This window comes from Rousettus aegyptiacus, unplaced genomic scaffold (assembly GCF_014176215.1).
Source record: "Rousettus aegyptiacus isolate mRouAeg1 unplaced genomic scaffold, mRouAeg1.p scaffold_m13_p_3, whole genome shotgun sequence".
Taxonomy (NCBI): Eukaryota; Metazoa; Chordata; class Mammalia; order Chiroptera; family Pteropodidae; genus Rousettus; species Rousettus aegyptiacus.
This window is the reverse complement of record NW_023416306.1, coordinates 93,650,366-93,668,403: the sequence shown is the minus strand read 5'-3', so window position 1 is coordinate 93,668,403 and position 18,038 is coordinate 93,650,366.

Genomic DNA, 18,038 nt, shown 5'->3' with positions numbered 1-18,038 from the left:
CTTTGTCCAGAGTTTCTGAGAGAGAGCCACTAAGGAGAGGAGCGGGCGCCCTCGAGTGCGAACCTGGGTGGGCTGTTGGGAGAGAAGCGCGGGGAGGCCAAGTCACCCATCGGAGGCCGCATGACCAGACAAATAGACCTCCACGCGCGTCTGGTGTGTGTAGGGGAGGAGAGGGGACAGCGCCACCCCTTGGATTTAGAGGCAGAGGAAAAAAGGCAAATGAGTTGGTAATCAGCCTCTTCTCCAGGGTTTGAAGGAGGCTCTCAGCTCCCCGTTCCGAGATTTCTACGCCCTAGTTGAAATGAAGCTGGTGGTTATGGTAACAAAGGTTTTCTTTAGCTTGAGAGAGGGAAGTAGTTAACTGGTTGTAAGGGGCGGTGAAGTCAGAAAGGAATATGATTTTATGTAATAATAGAGAATTGCTTTAGTGAGGGTGCCGCTTCAAAGCCTTAACTGCGATCTTGGAACAGCCTTGTACTGTTGTGATAAACTGTTCTACTAGATATTTTGGGTTCTTTGAGCCAAAGCTGTCTGTTCATGCTGCTTTGGTGCTTTTTGGTGCCTTACACGTACTACCGTGGCCAATAAAATTGTGTTGTTACCTCAGTTCTCTTCAGCTCAGTACCTGTTAAAAAAAAAAAAAAAAAACGAACTATCATTCATGGTAGGTCACTCATCCGAACCTCTATCTGCAGGGATTCCATCTATGTAAATATACCTTATGAATAAATAATGAGCATTTATAGAAACATTGAATTAGAAAGTTAAGACTTGGATTTAAATTTTTTATATCTTAAACTCTTTGAAATATTTTGAAGTGCACCATGGACATCTAGGTCTTCCACTTTTACGTACTTAAACATGCATCTCTAAAAGCATATTACTGAATAACAAAAATACACATTTAAAATAATGATGTTATTTTTAATGTTTTCTAATAATCCATTTTCAGATCCTGGTTTGGACAAAAGATCCAATTCAGGACCACACTTGTTTTTGGTTATGTATTTCAAGTCTCTTCGAATCTAAAATAGTAACACCTGACCCCCCCCCAACCCCCTTTTCATTGTCTGGTCAGCTAAAGAGACCAGGCTTACTGTCCTGTAGAACAGCGGTCCGCAACCTTTTTGGCAAGCAACCTTTTTGGCACGAGGGACCAGTGCTCTTATGAAAATCTAATACCTGATGATCTGAGGTGAAACTGAAGCGGTGGTGATACTATTGCTGAGGATCGGCTGCATATCCAGGTGAAGCTTTGCTCATTCACCTGCTGCTCACCTTCTGTTGTGCGTCCTGGTTCCTAAAACACCTTGGACTGGCACTGGTACACGGCTGGCCTGGCCCAGGGGTTGGGGACCCCTGCTGCAGAATATCTCACTGTCTATATTGTTTGACTACTTTCTCTTGGTGTTTAGCTTACTCCTAAGTCCTTGCCTTTCTAATAAACTTGGGCATAATGCTAAAGGCTTGAACAGGTCCGTCACATCTTGATCTCCCTTGTGTAAAGTTTTGTGTTTTGTTTTTCTCCTTAAGACACAATAATTTGTGAGGTGCTATTTTGGTTTCCTACAAATGTCCAACTCCCCTCCCCCATTGACCATTCCCGTAATGGCCTTAACAATAATTGTTAATTGACAATTGATCATTCTTGCTTCTGTCATAATTTTGTTAGGGATTGCAAAATGATAATTTCTAATTCATTCTGTCTACATTTAATAATTTGTAATCTTCTAAAGAGCTTTCTTTATAAACTAGCAACACTTAGTTGCTCTGACATACAGCTACAGAGAAAAATGCTTAGTTCCTTTTCTTACCAACTTTGAAAGTAATATGGCTTCAGAGTGACATGAATTTTTCTAGCTTTTATTTTTTCTGAATATCCATTATCTACTTATAGATTTTGGTATGATTTATCCTTTTTATTTCTCAAATTTTGATACTTCTAGAACACTTCTCAAAAAAGTCTATGTAATTATGATTTTTAAAAAATCTTTGAGCACTTTTTAGTAGATATAACAGTAACATTGGACTGGATGGGAGGGTGAGTCTGGATTTTTAATCCTTTGGCTTTTTTGCTTTTGCCATGATCTAACTGGGTGACCTTTAAACAAATTGCTTAACCTTTTTGGGCCTTTCTTTTTTCATCTGTACAAATAGAGAGTTTTGGCAAGGTTTCCTGCAGGTCTCATGGTCTCTGACTTAAAAAAAAAAACAAACCCAACAATTTTATTGAGATATATTTTGCATATCATAAAATTCCCCCATTTCAAGTATACAAATCAGTGGCTTTTAGTAATTTAACAAATGGTGCAACCTTCACTGTAAATCAGTTTTAGAACATTTTTATCCCTTTAATAAGATTCTACATGTCCACTTCTACCCTCAGGCAACTGCTAATGAACTTTCTGTCTCTATAAATTTGCCTTTTCTGAACATTTCATATAAATGGAATCATACAAAATATGTATGATCTCTTGTGTCTGACTTTCGTCACTTAGCATAATGTTTTTGAGGTTCATCCATGATGTAGCATATCTCAATAATACATTTTTAATTGCTGAATAGTATTCCACTGTTTTTTACTTATTTTATTGGTCTACCCATTCACTAGTTAATGCATATTTAGGTTTCCAGTTTTTAGCTATTAAAATAACACGTCTGTGAACTTTCATATACAAGTCTTTTGTGAACATGTATTTTCATTTCTCTTGGGTACATACTTAGGAGTGAAAGGGATAAGTTGTATGGTGGTTCTATGTATTACTTTTTGAGAAACTGTCAGACTCTTTTCCAAAGTGGCTGTGCCATTTTCTATTCTCATGAGCAATGTATGAGAGTTCTCAGTCTCCGAATTTTTGATGATATGGGAATATTCTCTGATTGACTTGAGATTATTATTTTTTTATTCTTAGTATTTTACTAGCAACAAACTACCTTTTTGGCTATCATTAATAGTTAGTCTTTAATTATTAGGAATAGTTCTTAAAGAAAATAAAAATATATCAATCTGCTATCAAATAAAATTTAGCTTCTTAATGTTGTTTTTGAATTTTTTACTTTCCCTTTTAAGTGAAGGATGGTAGGAATCCTATAATGATAGTGAGCTAAGACATGAATTAATAAGATATCGTCTTACCCAGTTACAATAATAAAACAGTAAATTCCAGTGATGTCATACAATTTATTAAAACAACATCTTTAATGTTAATTAAATATTTGTGAGTCTGTATATCCTTAGTATGTTAGGTGAGTTAGATTATTTCTCATGACACTTATGTATACCCTACTTGTAAAGTATAAACTATTTTGGATAAAGTAACAAGATTAACTTCTAAAGTACAGACTAAAATCACATTTTATGAAATTATAATGTCTGAGCTATGACTCAGTGTAAGAGGAAGCACTGATGTTATGAAGCTCATAAGTACTCAGTAGTACTAAGTTCCTGGTTCAAAAGTGGCATATATCACTATAACAACTGTCTGTGCTTATTTGGATTTAAAACCCAGGCAACAAATGGTGGATAAGACTATAACATCAAGATGGATATGTGCTCTGGTGGTTTGATATACGTGCCTGTTGATAGTAAAAGTGTTTTCTTTCTTTCTTTCTTTTTTTTTTTACTTTTATTATGATTGATTCCTTTTGTAGGGCTCTCTTAATTCTTGTTAATGTATTTTTCCCAAGATATATTCTTCCTTTTAAAACATGTTAAACTTAGCGCTTTTCCCAGTTAGGTTGTTAAATTTTATTGTAGCTTTCTCTCTTTTATTGTTTGGCAGCTTGCCAAAAAATAGTTATACATATATAACTTTTACTATGCTGGATTACTTGTAATTTTTTAACAGAAAAAAAATGATACAGATTTTATTTAGCTATATCAAACAGAGATAGATGTCCAAGGCTACCAATAAACATGTGAATTGTCTAAATTCAAACATTTATTGAAAAAGTGTTTTTCGGAGCGAGGTCTGGGTTTCAGACACTGTAGGCAGGTAGAGATGACACAACTTCCTTCCAGTTATCTATTAGCAAGTGTCCATAAATTTACTTTGAGGTACAGGAAACTTCTTGGAGAATAGAACTGGGAAACTGATTCCTTTCTTTTCTCCCTTGTCTGATGTATTGGATTGATTCCTAGTGAGGTCATATTACAGGAAAAAGAAATAAGAGACTGAAGGAAACTTTGTTTTTGTGGTAGAGTAAGTCTGCTCAGGTAAGCTGACTGCAAGACAAAGGACTAAGTCATTGATTTTTTTGCTAGGTGTACTATGTTGCTGATATAAGAACTCTTCCTAACTAAGCCACTCACAAGTTAATTGTGCAAGTTTCTGAATTGGAAAATCTATATCAATAAATCAGGGATCAATAGATCATATCCTAAAGGAGACAGGAGCAACAAGAGAAGAAGAGCAATGTGATAGGGAGAGGAAAGGATTTTGGCTTATCAGAGGATGCTTCCCCCAGTGGGAAAGTAAACTGTGTTTCCAGATTTCCTAGTTTTTCAAGAGAAACGAAAATGCTATTTTTTTTTAAAGATGAAATACTTTGATTATCAACTCATTCATATTAAAAGTAGTCTGTCAAAACAAAACCAGATTTAGTCTGTAGGATGTCAGGTTATCAAAGAACTCTCATACATGTGGGCTGAGTCCACTTTGTGTTCCAATAGCTAGGCCTGCTAGCTAATTCCTGTGTTTTAAATTCACTCCCAGAGCTATTTTTTTTTTCATCTATCCCTTTCAGCGTTTAAAGAAAAAAGAAAGAAAGAAGAAGTTTAACTTGAATGCCTATTTAATAGCATTACTTGATGTCTTGCCTTTTATTCAAGAGGATGGGTGTTTTTAGAGGTTCCTTTTAGTGCTAAAAATATATTAAAAACTGAGTGTTGCTATCTTGAATGCAGTTGATTCAACCAATAGAGTTCTTTAACTTCTAGTTAAGATCACTAATTGGCTGATTTTAATTATCTTAGAGTTGTACAGCTTACATTACAGGCAATATCCCACCAAGGACTATTTTGAAGGTGCACAGTCTCTAAGTAATCGTTTTAATTTTGTTTCTTAACTAGCTAAGTAATGAGGGGATTTTTTTTTCTTTTTTTCGTAGATACTACAGGGAGTTTTGAGGACATCTGTATATATCCATCACAGCATACCTGAGCCTCACAGGGGCTACAGCTGGAAACTAAAAACAGGAACTGAGGTTACTCTCTTCGTCTCTCAGAGTTCCCTAGTCTGTCTTTCCTTTTCTCAGCAGCCTTCTTTTGCTTTTTCATGTTATGTAAGGTCTCAAACTGCTGGCCCTTACTCGTCTGCATGATCTAGCACCAGTATTTACTTTCATTTGCAGATTTGTTTTTTGTTTCCATTTGAAATTTTTGGGAGAATCTGATTGGGTTATCTTTGAGCTCAGCATGCTCCTACTCTGCCACTCTGCTAGCTCGATTGGGTTGTCTTTGGAAGATGGGCCACAGAAAATTTGATGACATTCCTATTGATTGACTGCTTCAAGGCCAAGTATTCCTGCCTTAGTCCAATTAGCTGAATTTAGGAGGATGGACTAATGTGCTGAATGCTTAAACAGATGGATGTGGAGATTAGGGTGAAGAAAGAAAGGAGCTTTCTTAAGAACAGGTTCTGGGCCAGCAACCACTGAGACCTATCTAGTACAGTAGATACTATTGCTCAGTGACTTTTTATCCAGAGATGCCTTGAACTCTGTATTGAACAGATAGCGTAGGCTGACAACTGGTCTTTTAGATAGATGTCAAATAGTTTTCAGATAGTCTCTTTGACTTCCCTTACTCCTGGACTACCCATAAAATCTTTCCAGGTCATGCTAGTTGAATAACCATAATACTGCATCATGAGGAGATATAGCCTTCATCGTCAACTACTAAAGTATTCTTATTGCATAATTTAATATTCAATTTAATCCTTTGGAAAAATCTCCTCAGCCCATTAGGTGCTGAAAAGGAGAGATGAAGTATATATTGTCATATAATAAACATTAATCAGAGTGTTGGTTTGTTTTAGGGCAAAGAGATTTCACTTGATATGCCAACTCTAGTCAGTTTTGGAGACTGAGGAGTATTGTGTTGAGAAGGATTTTGCAATTGCTCCCTTGTTCTACTGGGAAGAGTGCCATGTTTGATTTGTGATGTCCACTGTGGTCTAAAGTGATTGTTGACCTGAATGACCTGTATTTTCAATCACTAGTCTGGATTAATTATTGTCTAAATGATATATTAGTGTTTATTTTCTGCTTTCCTTTTGTCGTACCTGTATACTCTTCAATGGATTATATTCACATCAATTCCTTAATTTGTGATCACTTAAGTATTAAATTTTATATGTAATTTTGTTCAAATAAAGAATTTTTAAAGGCACAATGATATTAAGTAAACTTCTAAATTTAAGAATTTATCATATCTTAATTAGATTCTGTATAAATGTGAACTGTTTCATTTATATTGACAATTAAGGGGGAACTCATGCTTTTACACTACATTGAAAATATAACAAATTTCCATTCACTTGAAGGGTAGATACAGAGTTTCTCCCATAGTATTAAGTTTACATACATAAAGATTGTCACATCTCTAAAACCTAGCCTTTAAGCAAGAAGTTTCTAGTAGGAATTCATTTTTTACTTTTTACTTAATTAGAGAAATACATGAATGTGGTTAACAAAAAATGTAGTACAAAAATATTTTTGATTAAAAGTAACAGTTTCTTATTCCTCGCCTCTCATTGTGAGGTCTACCCCCAGAAACATACATTTTGAACTATTTTGGTGTTTTGTTCTTTAAATGCTTTTACCTACACTCCTTGACCGATTAACTTTAAACTTCACCTGTTTACTCCCTTTTAAAGAAGATGAAGATTTAGTTCAATTAGGTTATTCCCCATCCTTCTCTCATCTTTGTACCAATATTTAATAGTTAATTGTAATTTTAACTCTTGCTCTTGATTCTTATATTAATAGGCTTTTGCTGCATAGCAGGCAGTCTTTTGGGTACAAGAGGATGGATTACAGCAGATTAGGTTTAGCAAATATTCATTTCTCCCCTCCCCAACCTGTTCACTGAGCTTGGTCTTGGGACTTTGGCTAAAAGAACGTGGGCAGAAGTGAAACTTACTCTATAGCTAGTTTTGAGTCTAGGCTATAGAGGCATTAAATGTTTTCATTTGCCCCTCTGACAATTTCTAACTTTTGCATAATAAAACATGTTTTAGGAATCTGCTGCTCACCATCAAGCCCCAGATGGAGAAACATGGAGAAGATGTCAGCTTGATTTACAGCTGGAATCAAGGCTGCCCCAATTGATCTAAAGAATTTATTTCTAAGTGAGAAATATATGCTTATGTTTTGTATGCCACTGTGATTTTGCAGTTGCATATGTTGAAGAAAGAAGTCGATTATAAAAATGGGTACCAAGAAGTGGGGTGCTGCTATAATAAAACCTGAAAGTACTTGTCATTGACTTTGGTACTGGGTGGTGGTCAGCAAGAAAACTGATAGAGGTGGCTGAAAAAAATGAACAGTGTTATGTAGTAGCAAAATATTTCATTAAACTGTTGCGGGAGGCAACATGGAAGACAGGAAGTAACTAACGAAGCTGTAGTATTGGGCAAGGAAATTTCAAGGCACGATGTTGAAAGAATGAGCTGATTTCTACTAGCTGCACAGGATAAGGTACTATGAGAATAATTCAGTCCTCCATATCTGACCTTTTGGTCATAATTCATGTTTCTCCCATTCCAACTACCTAGTTCTTCATCTTAATATGTATATGTGATGGAACACGTCAGATGGCAGACTTTCCTTTGGTGTGGGTGGACAGAAAGCTGACTATCAGGGTCCTGATCTTCCAGATGCCACAAAGAAAAAGGCCTGTCTCCGGGTCACTAAAACTATAGTATAAAATTAATTTTTTTCTGGTGATATTTCCCCCTCCCTTTCTTCTTTCCTTTAAAGGGCCCTAATTAAAAAGGGTGGTGGTTGCTGGAAGAAGTAAACCTGAAAATTTCAATGGCTTAACAAAATAGCAATTTATTTTTTCATTTGTTTAATAGTCTAGTTAGGGTTTTCCTCTCAGTAGGCAGTTTTCCTTCATGTGATAATTTAATGCCTCCAGTTCCTTGTCTTATGGTTCTGCCATCCTTAAAATGCCTTGTGATTCTCTGTCTCCCGCTAGTGGAAGGGGAAGAGAAAATGGAGAGGGCACTCCTTAACCTCCTTGGCAAGGAAATGACACATTACTTCTATTTACATTCTATTGGCTAAAACTAGTTATATGCAAGATGCAAGAGGATCTGAGAAATGATGTTTTTTGGCCAAGCATTTACTTCTTGGGGGACAACTCTATAATACAGAAGGAGGTATATGAATTTTGGTCAATAGTTGGCCATCTTTGCCACAACGGAGAATTACCCTCATTATTTTTGGCTGGGGATAAATATTATATTAGGCTCTTTGTATGCTATGTGAGTGGAAGTAGATTATTTGATTAGTACAGTTTTTCTATATTCAGATCTTCAATTAGTCTCTGTTCTTAGCCATTCTTCTCATTCCTTTTCTAATGTCCCTTGGAGACAGTTCCTCGAGTGTTTCTGAGCCTAGAGTCCCCAGGGTTCCAGTGTTCAGGTCAGCTTTCATCTCAGTTGCAGCTTCCTCCTAGTGCATTATGTTCTACTTAAGTTGTCAATACATTCCTCTTTACTTTCTGTCTTTCAGAAATTTGTTGAAATCTTGATAGCCAGTGACCAGCTCTTCTTAAGCTGAGTTCTTGTTGCTGTTATACAGACCTAAATACCTATGCATTGATTTTTAAGTTTCAGGAGTCAGGTGAAGTAAATATAGAATATCTTTAATTAGTATCTCTAACAAATATGTGCCACTTAAAGAAAATGCATTTACTCTCCACTGTGGTTGGAGCATTTCTCTAAACCTCTCTTGGCTTTCAATTCCCTGCCTAACAATACTTGCTTTTCTAGTGAGAGCTGCTTAGTTCTTTGTATCATCAATATACTATGTACATTCTCACTGCTGAGGCTTTGTACATGTAGTCTCTACTTTTCAGAGTTACTATCCCTTTCATATTTGAGTATTCTTTAAATATAAATGCCGAATTCAAATTTCACTTTTTTTTCAAGTAGCCTATCCTCATTACTCCAGGCTTCAGTGATCCTCTAAACAGCCGTAAAAACTTATGGACCAAGTTCTTCATTCCTCCTGGAAGGAAGGAAGGAGGAAGGAGGAAGGGGAAGAGGAGGGGGAGAGAGAGGGGAGGGAGGAGGGAGAGAGGGAGAGAAAGAAAGAAAGAAGAGGGGAGAGAGAAGGGGGGGAAGGAAGGGAGGAGGGAGGGGGGAGGGAGGGAGGGAGGGAGGGAGGGAGGGAGGGAGGGAGGGAGGGAGGAAGGAAGAAGAAGGAAGGAGGAAGGAAGGAAGGAAGGAAAAGGAAGAAGGACTAAGGGGGGGGGGAGGGGAGGCGGAGGGCGGGGCGGGGAGGGGAGGGGCGGGCGACGGGGCAGGGGGAGGGAAGAGGGGGAAAAGGAAAGCAAACAGCAAAAGAAGCGAAACCACAGGAAACATCACAGACTAGCTGACACATCAACGGTCAATGACGACTGCGCGTCACGGTACAGGTAACTTCACTTCCCTTTTCCACTGTCAGCCTCCCTTTCCACTTCCCTTCCTTCCCTTTACCTTCTTCACTTTCCCTCTTCCCTTCCCTTCTCTTTTCTCTTTTTTCTTTCTTAGGGTTCTTTCAAAATATAGACTCCTTAAAGGAAAAGCCTATGTTGTGTACCTCTTTGATTACCCTACAGTGTCCAACGTAGTGGAGAGTTCATGCTAAATACATAGTAAATATCATTTGACTGAAGTCCTGAATCGTTGCAGCTAGTTCTACTCAAAATGTAGTCTGCAGACTGATGCCAGTGCATAAACTGTTAGCATTGTGCTGGAATATAAGTACAGAAATTGAGAACAAACTAGAAATATGACAGAGTTATTTTGTGTCTATTGAATTTATAATAAAAGTTTGGCTTCTGTTTTGTGTATTTAGAAACATTTTTTTAAAGTTTTTGCATTTCATTTTATAAAAGTATCAGTCCACAGTGGATTAGGAAACTTAAAGAATAGCATCTCACAGATATTTCAAGAAGCACTAATTTAGACTACAAAGAAATGAGAAGGCAGCAAGAGATCAGTATATTTTGAGACTAGTAGATTTCATGAAGGAAGTGGAGATCTCTTTTTGAAGGATGGTTGTAAAGCCCTGGGTCACTTCTAGCAAGGATAACAAGGTTTTGGACTACAAATGGAGGAGAGATGTGCTAATATATTCTGTGGGGACCAGGGAGAAAAGAGGCCTGGCAGAGTTAAAAATCTAGTACATGGAGAGCTGACCAGATGCCAGATAACATGAGCATTTCCTATTTATTTGATTACTGCTCATTTTATAGCATGATGAAGATCTTTCATTCTCATATATGTCTATTGCCAATTTTCCACGAATCTGTAGTATAGTACACCTGTCCCTTGATTTATGTGGTATGTTTTTCATGTGAGTTTTTTAATACATGGTAAATATTCCTCTTGTTTACACAGACCTTTTATACATGGTTTCTATTTATGCGGTCTCATTTTACACAGTTCTTTCTTTTTCATTTCCTTTATTGGTGACTACTCTTTCTAAAAAATAATAGCTTAACTCAGCAACATACAAAGAACTGATACTTACACATAATTATGAATAATCTGTTCATCGAATGGCAAATAAAAAAGCATAGGTGACTACTGATGTTTTTTGATATTGGTTTTAAAAATGTTTTGCTATAGAAGCTGAAAATTCTATGAAGAAAAAATTCCTTCATTTAAAATTCTTTTACTTTTAGATAATACACCTAGTTATCCATACAATTGAGAACATCTGAATATAAAAGTTGTATATTTGCCACCAAATACAACTTCCTTGATCCAACCTTTAGATCAAGGCATTATTTCTACTTTTAAAATTAATTAAATAGAATTTTAATGATATATATATATTATTTATTGTGGTGACATTAACAAAATCAAATGTTTCGAGTGTACAATTCAACGGTAAGTCATTAATGATATTTTTAATAAATGAAGATAATGAATCATTTACAGTTACAGAAACCTGGAATAAATACACAATTTTAAGTTGTGTCCAGAATATTGCTTTAACTTTGAGAGGTATAAAGCCGTTAACTTTAAATGCTTGCTAGAAAGCATTATGGCCAGAAGTGGTTGTGCCAGGGAATATGGTTCCAGCAACTTCAGAGGGATTAACTGGAATTATTAATTCATTAAATTTCAAGAAAGCTCCAACAATTTGAATATAGATGTATTAATGAATTACTGTACTGGCTGATCATAATTTAACTGATAATAAATTAATTCTCCTAATAACTGAAGCCTAACCGGCCAATGAATATAGTAATGACCTTGAACCAGTTTCATTTATTACAGAAAATATTTACAAAGCTCTTTAATTGTCTACAAAACTGGAAACTGCAATTCTGAATATCGATCCAAACATCCAAAGAGCCTTAAAATTTCAAAAATATTTTTTAAAATGTTGCAGTGAATATCAAAGAATTTGTGAAAACTTAACAAAGAAGGGGTTGGAAAAAGATCATCCAAAACATGAACATAAATAATGAAACCGAAGTAGGACCTTCAAATATTTTGAGTGAAGATAGTGACTTTGTGCCAATTAAAAAGAGGTTGATTGCTTTAGATTACAGTACAGACATTGACAGCAAATAAAATTTATTTTGCTTTTTCTGAATTTTCATTAGCATTTATTAATGAAATATTTGAAATAAATATTTTTGTGACTTATATTGGCCTGTTTCTGCAGTTTTTTCCCTTATACTGTAATTTTCCCTATAAATTACATTTATAAAATGGCTGAGACATTTGCCATGATATTAGTTGGCTTCCTGGGTGCCAGAGTCTTGTTGCATGAGATTCTTTATCTTACAAGGTTTTCTTCTGCATAAAAAAGACGTATGGACTGGATAATCCATGTGAATCTAGGAACAGGTGTACATTTAAAATTTTGCCTGTTCGAAAACAGATTCATGGACATGGACAATAGACTAGTGGTTACCAGAGGGCAGCAGGGAGTGTGGAGGTAGATGGGGTAAAGGGGGTCAAATATGTGATGACAGAAATCTAACTATGGGAAGTGAAAACACAGTGTGAATACATATATATATATATATATATATATATATATATGCCTTACTGTTAAAAGTGTACAGCTGAAACTGGATTTCGTTAATCAATGTCACTATAAAAAAATAAGTAAATTTAAAATAAAATAACATTTTGCCTGTTCGAAACATTTCTTTTTAATTTAGCTTTTAAAAAATTAGATGATCGGCTTATTGATACATTGCTAAATTTATTCTAGCTTTAATATGAAGCTAAATAAATAAAATATAATAAAGGAAAAATAATTCATGAAAATTAGTTCAAATGAAAAAACCTGTTTTCATCTTGTTCTGTTTTTTCTTTTGTCATTTTCGTCTTAGGTCAAAGCTTATCCTACTTGTTACCGAATTACATTCATATGAATTTAGAGACCTGGGACTGAAATGAGTATTGACATAATCATTCATTGCTCCTGGAGAATTAACATTTTATAGCATAAGATGTTAGTTGAACTAATTAACTTTTTTATTGTGGTAAAATATACATAACATAAAATTTACCATTTTAAGTGTATAGTTCAATGACATTAAGAGCATTCACATTGTTGTACAACTGTCACCACCATCCATTTCCAGAACTTTTCATCTTTCTAAATGAAAAACTCAGTACCCATTAAATAACTCCTCATTTACCCTCTGCCCTCTGGACTAATTATTTTAAATTTATTTATTTCTGTGTTTTCTTGTTCTATTTGCTATCATTATAAATGAATTATATATTGAATATTCTTTTTATATATGGAACCAAGCCAGATACTGAACAGAGTTGAATTTATAAAATGGCTGAGACATTTACCATGATATTAGTTGGCTTCCTGGGTGCCAGAGTTTTGTCGCATGAGATTCTTCATCTACACCCACATTCCAATCCATTAAATGTGCAAAAGTACTCAAGCTGTATTTTTGTTTCAGAGGTTAACTGGAAAATATCTAATTACACTAGTCTTGCTATTCTAAGTAAAGACTAAAGTGAAATATTGCTTTGATTTTATCTGAGATTTTGAATACCTAAATGTACATTATTTGCAAAATTACTGAAAATGAAAGCGGACAGTTTTTTTGGTCATTTTTAAAAGCCTGGGTGAATTTTTATAGCCATATATTTATATTTTGAGGTGTCCTGATTTTATTTCTTCTAATTCTTTTTCTCTGTCATGTTCCCTCGCACCTCATCTTTCCTCTGTCCTGTAAATTTACCTGTTTCCCATAGCTTTTGCCTTTAGTCTTTTGCTTAGAAATTTCACCTTTTTTAGTTCAATTATCTCTCTTTGGGAAAATAACTTCTAAGTCTATATTTCTTAACCTTCAGTCACAATTCTGAATCTAGAATTGTCATGAAATTTTCTCTTATATGGTCTGCTTTTACCTCAAACAAAACATATTTAATGTTGAGCTTATCATTTTTTCATCTACTTTAAACCTCATTTAAAGAAATTTTTCAATTATAGTTGATAATACAGGATTATATTAGTTTCAGGTGTACAACAGTGGTAAGACATTATATAGCTTACAAAGTGATCATCTAATAATCTAGTACCTATTTTATACTATACTTAGTTACAATAATATTATTGACTATGTTTTCTATGCTATACTTTATATCCATCCCCATGACTATTTTGTAACTACCAATTTGTACTTCTTAATCCCCTCCTCCTTTTCACCCATCTGGCAACCATCAAAATGTTCTCTGTATCTATGAGTTTGTTTCTGTTTTGTTTATTTTGTTTTTCAGATTCCACATATAAGTGAAATTGTGTGGTATGTCTCTCTTTGTCTGACATTTCACTCAGCATAATATCCTTTAGGTCCATCTATGTTGCCTATGGTAAAATTTCATTCTTTTTCATGGCTGAGTAATACTCCATTATATATGTACCATTTCTTCTTTATTCATCTATTGATGGAACTTAGATTGCTTCTCTGTCTTGGCTCTTCTTCGTTCACTGAAATAATGCTTCAGTGAACATATGGATGCAACTGTCTTCACAAATTAGTATTTTGGGTTTCTTTGGATAAATACCCAGAAGTGGAATTACTGGGTCCTTTTTTGTCTTTGTTATAGCCTTTGTTTTAAAGTCTGTTTTGTCTGGTATAACTATTGCTGCTACAGCTTCCCCCCCACCCCCCTGATATTCATGAAATATCTTTTTTCATTCTTTTACTTTCAGTTTGTGTTTCTTTTGATCTGAAGTCACTCTCTTATAGGCAGTATATGTAAGGGTCTTGTTTTCTTATCTATTCAGCTATCCTATGTCTTTTAATTGGAAATTTAATCCATTTACATTGACAGTAATTGTTGGTAGATATGAAGTTATTGTCATTTTATTCATATTTTTGATCATTATTGTCTTCTTAAAGAAGTCCCTTTAACATTTTTTGTAATACTGGTTTGGTGGGGATGTACTCTTTTAACTTAACCTTGTGTGGGAAGCTCTTTATTTATCCATTAATTCTACATGATAGCTTTGCTGGTTAGAATAATCTTGGTTGTAGGTCCTTGCTTTTCATCATATAATATTTCATGCCAATCCTTTTTGGTCTGCAAAGTTTCTGTTGAGAAATTGGCTGACAGTCTTCATTGTAGGTAACCAACTACTTTATTCTTGCTGCTTTTAAGATTCTCTCCTTGTCTTTAACCTTAGGCATTTTAATTATGATGTGTTTTGGTGCGGGCCTCTTTGAGTTCAAATTGTTAGGGGCTCTGTGCTTCCTGGGCTTATTTGTCTATTTCCTTTGCCAGGTTAGGGAAGTTTTCTGTCGTTATGTCTTCAAATTGGTTTTAATTCCTTGCTTGCTTTCTGTTCTCCTTCTAGTACCATATAATGTGAATGTTGATATGCTTGGTGTTGTCCCAGGGGCCCCTTAAACTATCCTCATTTTTTTGGATTTTAAAAATTTTTTGCTGTTCTAAAAGGGTGTTTTTTGCTACCTTGTCTTCCGGGTTGCTGATTCAATACTCTGCTTCATCTAATTTGTTGATTCCTGCTAATATAGTCTTTATTTCAGTCATTGTATTCTTTATTTCTGACTGGTTATTTTTTGTTTTCTATCTCCATTTTTGTTTTCTATCTTTTTGTTTAAGTTATTACTGAGTTTATCTATTCTTCCTCTAAGTTCATTGAGCATCCTTATAATCATCTTTATAACATTTTATAATGTTTTGAATTCTGCTTCTGATAGATTGCTTGTCTTCATTTTGTTTAGTTCTTATTTTTTTTTTTTTTGACTTTTGTTCTTTTCTTTCATTTGGGACATGTTTCATTTTGGCTGCCTCTGTGTTTTTGTTTCTATGTATTAGGTAGAGCTGCTACATCTCCTGGTCTTGGTAGAGTGTCCTGTGGGACCCAATGGTGCAGCCTCTCTGGTCACCTGAGCCAGGTGCTTCAGGTGTGTCCCTTTGTTGGATTGTGTGTGCCCTTATGTTGTAGTTGGGCTTCAGTTGTTGTTGGTACATTAGTTGGAGGGATTGATGCTTAGGCTGACTGTCTGTAAGGAATGGTGTGACTGCAACAGTGGAGTTGTTGTGCAGAGGCTGACCCCACAGAGCAAGATTCACTTTAGCAGGGCTCTGGTGCCTGCCCATTCTGCTCTTTGGGTGTGTCTTTTGTAGAGGTGGTTGTGTGGTGCTCTGGCATGGTTTGAAGTTGGTTTGGGGGCCTTTTTGGGAGGGTTTCTGGTACAGGCCATGGTCATCCACTACCTGCGTCTATTCCAGGGCCACCTGGTATGAGCTACAAAGTGATCTTCAGATGGTTACTGCTTGTGATGGGCTTGGAGGTGCCTGAGAGAGGCTAAGCAGTGAGCTAAGGATGGCTGCCACTAGTGCTGGGCTTGGGGCCTTTTAGCAAAACATATAGAGCTTCCTAAGGTCATATGCTACGTGCTTGTGGTTTAAGAACCTTTAAGAGTTTTTGAGAAAGTCCGTAGCATGAATCAAGACAGACCATTCGTATTGAAAAACCGCTAGAAGTGGCTCAGTTGGGCCTGCACCAGGGCAGGGTGACCAGTGTTAGCTAGATTGATGGAGACTCAGGTATGGTGCCTACCTGTGTCTGCATGCCAGGCCAGGAAAGGCTCAAGAAAGGAACAATTGCTCCTGTCAGTCCTTCTATCTTTTTTTCTTGTTATGAGAACTTTTAATGTACCTGTAGCAACTTTCAAATATGCAATGCCATATTATTAACTGTGGTCTCCTGCTGTCCTTGTCCTGAAGCCAGACAATTTAGTTTCTCCATGTATGTTCTTCCGGCACTTTTTAAGTTGCTGCCCCAGTGCTAGAGCTCAGAACAAGTGAGTCTGTGCACAGGCCCTTTAGCGGGAATGTTTGGGACTTCAGCCATCCTTCGTCTCACTCAGCCACAATCCCTGATGGTTTCACAGCCAGAGGTTGTGGAGGCTTCTCTTCCTAAAACTAGAACCCAGGGCTGGAAAGCCTAGTTTGGGGCTGGGACCCCTTGCTGAATAGGGGGACCTCTGCCACATGTGGGTGTGGGACTAGTCCTTTCCATAGTTCCACTCCTCCTACCAGTCTCAAGGTGACTTCTTCTGTATATCCTTAGTTATAGGACTTATGTTCAGCAAGACTTCAAGCTGTTATTAATGCTGTTTGTTCTGTAGTTTGTTTGTTCATTATAAAACCTGATACCTGATACATTTTAGAAATCTGATGCTTTAAGTTAGGATAAAGGGCACTAAATGTGCTGCATTTCTTATTTCATCTACTCAACCACTGGAAGGTACTATTATTATCTTTATTTTATAGATGAAGAAATTGAGGGCTAAAAAGTTTACCTAGCACAAGTTGCAGAGCAGCAGAAATAAGATTAAATTTGGTCTGAATCATTTTAGAAACTCTTACCTACCATTTAGTATTGTTTTAGGCAGGGTTTTGTGGTAAAATGATCTGGCTTTTTAAGAAATGATGTGATAATATTTTTTTCCCAGAGAAGGCCCAATAGAACTATCAAAAAGGATTCAGATGGCGTTCTACATCTGGTCATGATGAAAGAAAAAAAATTGATAAATTAGATTTTATCTAAATTAAAGACTTTTACTCTTCAAAAGATTCTGTTAAGATGTGAAAAGATAGGTTATACCAGGGGAAAAATATTTGCAAATCACATCTCTAATGAAGAATGTATATCTAGAATATATAATAATTTTTATATCAAGGTATAATTGACACACATATTAGTTTCAAGTGTACAACATAATGATTCGATATTTGTATATATTATAAGACAATCACAACAATAAGTCTAGTTAACATCCATTGCCATACATGGTTATAGAATTTTTTTTTCTTGTTATGAGAACTTTTAAGATGTACCCTTAGCAACTTTTAAATATGCAATGCAGTATTATTAACTGTGGTCTCCTGGTGTATATCACATCCCCAGGGCTTATTTATTTTATAACTGGAAGTTAGTACCATTTGAATCCCTTCACTCATATCACCCACCTGTCATCTCCTGCCTCTGGCAACCACCAGTTTGTTTTCTGTATCTGTAAGCCTGGATTTTTTTTGTTTTGTTTTTTGTTTTTTGTTTTTTTTTAGATTCCACATGTAAGTGAGGTCATATGGCATTTGTTTTCCTCTATCTTATTTCACTTAGCATAATGCTCTCAGGGTTAATTAATTATGCCACAAATGGCAAGATTTTATTCTTTTTGTGGCTGAATGCTATTCCATTTATACATATGTCTCACATTTTCTTTATCCACTTATTTGTCAGTGGATAGATTGTTTCTATATATTGGCTTTTGTAAATAATGC